General features: G+C 37.2%; 1 protein-coding gene across 1 annotated transcript in view; it reads left to right on the top strand.

The window, feature by feature from the left end:
• LOC109824572 (probable inactive shikimate kinase like 1, chloroplastic) overlaps positions 2,547 to 4,028 on the top strand; it is an 8,911-nt gene continuing 7,429 nt past the window's right edge. Inside the window, exon 1 of the mRNA XM_020391199.1 lies at positions 2,547 to 2,668. The gene's annotated coding sequence lies outside the window, so the exon portion shown is untranslated. The remainder of the gene's footprint in view (positions 2,669 to 4,028) is intronic.

Genomic DNA, 4,028 nt, shown 5'->3' with positions numbered 1-4,028 from the left:
TGTCGAATACGCGCGATTTTCAATATTATATGTTAAATCCGCCTTCGGATTGGAAATATCGTCGTTCTTTGCAGCCAACTATCTTGATAACATTTTTTTTTTCGCATATTTAATTTTTTATTTCTCCGGCTTCTACAGGCGACTCGGCTGATTCTGGCTTGCGGATTTTTTGCACTTCTGCTGCCGTCGTGTGCTTCTTCATTTAATTCATGGGGTTTTTGTTGAGATAAGAGATCTGGCTTTATTCTTCACTTACCTGCAATTAAGATAAAAAACAATTATTAGTGGTATATTTATTCATTAAAAATAAATAATGAGGGTATAAAATTATAATAAAATTTGATTATCATTAGAGAACAATCATTTGTTGTATTGTGCTTATTGTGAGATTCACTTTGTATTACACTTGTACACCGAGAGGAGTGTGTGGTGAGAGACGGGGTCGTCCCAAGAGGAGTGCAGTATTAACTAAATCAGAATCCATGGCTAGTCCATCAGATCTGGCAACCAATATTCTCATAGCTGTTAAGTTTAGAATATACAACCAACATATAGGAGATATATTGGCTCAAGCTGCTCCAGGGTAAATTTAAACGAGCGTAGGCGAATGGTGATTCATTGCTAACGAGGATCGAATTAACATGAGATACTCTTCCCAGAGCTGGTATGAATATAGAGTCAAGTGATTCACTTAGTATTAGGTCACAGTTGTTGTTACAATCATTTTACCCCTTTTCTTGTAAGTTCCACGAGAGGAATCAAAGAATTTCCCTACTTGTTAATCAATTTAGTACTTTCATGTGTTCTTGTTTGTTTGTCAGTTTGAGTAATTTTGTGTTATGCTGTACAATTCCATTGAGCTCTTCATTACAAGTACAATTTTTCCTTCTCCTTCCTATCTAATGAAACTTTGTGTTCATGATGATTCTTCATAAGTACTTTGAAACTAACACAGCAAACAAAGAGCAACTTTCAGGCTCAAATACAACGTAACAAGCTAAAATTACACAAAAATAACTCAAAAGAGCTAAAACTAAAGAGGAAGAGTGAGAAAAATTGAACCTGGGTGACTTCAGCTGAGGAAACCTAAATAACAACAACAGCCCCAATCAGAAACAACCCAGTTCTATATCTCCAGCTCATCTTCTTTAAAAAAAACTTCGAATCAAAGAAGCCCTAGAATCGAATACTAGAGAAAAACCTAGAGAATCTCCAAAATCTCGCTTTGCTGGAGACAAACCCTAGATTCAACCCCAGCGAACCCATAGCCAACAGCGATCTCGGATCTGGGCCTCGCCAATCGAACCTCCAGTAGCCTGTTGATGATATCATTGAGAATAAAGTTTGAATCTAGGATCAAGGGCGTCGATGGAACTGGAGATAGAGGATCAGAGGATCTCACTGTTGTATTGCCGTCGTCACCGGAGGTGAGATTAGTGCTTGCGAGTCGTCGTCATTTGGAGCGTCATCACCGGTTGGATCGTCGTCCCCGGTTGGATCTACGAGCTAGGGTTTGACAGAAGTGGGGGTAGAGAGAGAGATCGCGGGTCGAGAAAAGAAACAGATCGCGGGTCGAGAAAACAAAAAAGCGGAATTGTAAATGACAGGGTATCCATAGGGATTTAGAATTCTGAGTGTATTATGGGTTTAAAAGGTTAATGGATTTAGCCTAATATCTGGTATTCAAATTTTTTTGAATCCAAACAATGTAATTGGGCCAATTACGATATTTGAAATGAAATTCTGATACCAAACATGCTCTTAGGGTTAACAAATGAACATGGTTAGGGTCTCTCCCCTTATCACTACTATGGAAAAAATGACGTCTAACATGTTCAACCAATCACGAGTTAACATCCATCATCCCACAATGATCATTTATCATCAAGTATGAAAGCAATCTCTTTCCTACCTCATATATAACAATCTCTCAAAAAACATAGATATGAAAATATTGTGCACCATCTTCTTCTACATTCATATCTTTCAATTGAGATCATTTTTTTAGAGCATCGTCTTGGGTGTTAAAAGGCTATTTGGCACAGAATAAGCTCCGGAGCCGTGATGCACATCTTTGAGTGCTGCCAGCTAGGTCGTAGGAGTTTGCACCACATCGAAGAGGGAGAATTTCTACGGAGCATCATATTTATATCAATAGATATCACTACATTCATACAAGTTCTGCCACTTGAATCCTATCACGTATACATCCCCTTTATTCTTTGGACTAACGGGTGTAATAGCGATGAATCATCAAATCTAAGGAATTTTATGACGAAATAACCTCATATTGACTAAAAAATTAAAAATAAAAAAATAAACAAAGAGAGAGAGAGAGAGGAAAAAGCGAAAGAGAGGGGAATTCTTGAATCTTGATCATTATCGGGTCGGATAAGATTGTCTTTCCAGGATTCACACCCACTCTGCAATCTATCGGATCCAAACCGGAAAAGATTATCAGATTGATAAAGTAAGGATCCGCAAGCAGCGGCCTCACTCGTGCGAGAACTAAGCTGACTCTAATGGAGATGATAATGGCTCGCCGCTCCTCGCTTTCTCTTCTCCCCTTCGAATTCTCCGAAAACCCTCTCTTTTTCTTCTCCAAATTCCTCTAATTTCTCCATTGTTAGAAGAACAGTTCGAAGATCTCGCTCCCATGGCTTCTCTGGTGATCTCCCCCTCTCTATACTTTACTTAATTGTTTGTTCCTCTAGTTGTTAATGTAGCTTTTTAGTTAAAAAGTTTTGATTTTGATGTTGCCCATGTGTTTCTTTCTTAATTTTATGGTTTTACATTAATATTATTGTTTTTGTTCCCAATTTGAGGTTTAGTTTGGTGTTTGAAGATAAGGTGCTTGTTGAAATGCCTTAAAAGAAATGAAATGTGATTAGAGAATTAATGGCTAGAATGTTGTTTGGTTCGCTGCAGCTAACTGCAATGCAAGTATCAGTGGCATGCAGTGGTATAGCATGTGGGAATAAAAAACTTTCAGCTTGTAGGCAATTGCGCACCCTGACTGAAAAAAGTTCTTCATTTAAATCTGGAGGTTTTTTTTTTTTTTTGCAATTGCAGTTGTAACTGTAGTTACTAGTTGTGAAACAAACAACAACCACTGACCCAAGATGTCTCAATTCTTTGTAACTGCAGTTGTAGCGAATAAAAAAACGCACTAAGTATCGTTGCACTTTGCATTCATTACTTCAAGCACTTTTGTGAGGCAATGCACAAATTGATGCAACTGTTTCATTTTTTCCGTGTTCTTGGATGGGTTTTGCTGTCTATCAACAGGGTGTCAATCCTAAAAAACCTGTGTAAACTACAAAAGTCTTACATTGGTGTAGACATCTAGTTTTCTTACTTTTTTAGTTTGTCATTTGTTCACCTAAGTTGTTCTACATGCTTTCCCCTTTGTATGACGTTGAAAAAGGGAATTCACCCAAAACCTGTAATCTGGCTAAAGTTCGTGAGTGATCAATAAGCCTCCCTAAGTTTTCTAAAGCTATGTATATAATGACTTCTATTCCGTCCAATTCATGGGACGTTGGGGAAATAGATCGATCTAAATTGATATTTTGTCCAAGATGGGTTTACACTTGCAACTTCATCTTTTTCTCTAGCATCTCTTCATTTTCTTTATTTTCGATCTCCTGCGCTAATAATGAGCATTGTCTAAACCATGCACTGATCCTTTTTCCACTTTTTTTGGCCCAAATTAAGCTTGAATTTTGCAAGCTCTAGAATCGTTTTATACATTGTCTTCTTCTCGTATAAATGTATGCACCAACATGTATAAATTTCAGTGGTTTCCAACTCTAATCATAAACTAACCAAAGCTATTCAATAAGTTTATCGAAATCCACATAAAAGGTTTATATTTTGATGTGGGAGGAAGATAGAAGGGTAAAAAAGAATTAAAGATTCTTAAGGTTGAAAACATTGTCCTACTAGTCTTTATTACAATTTTGATGGTAAAATGTTTGCGGTCGCATCTCTCTCACATGTCGCGTAGCTAACTTTTAGTACTATTT

This window comes from Asparagus officinalis, chromosome 9, assembly GCF_001876935.1.
Source record: "Asparagus officinalis chromosome 9, Aspof.V1, whole genome shotgun sequence".
Classification (NCBI taxonomy): Eukaryota; Viridiplantae; Streptophyta; class Magnoliopsida; order Asparagales; family Asparagaceae; genus Asparagus; species Asparagus officinalis.
This window is presented reverse-complemented; position numbering and strand designations above follow the sequence as displayed.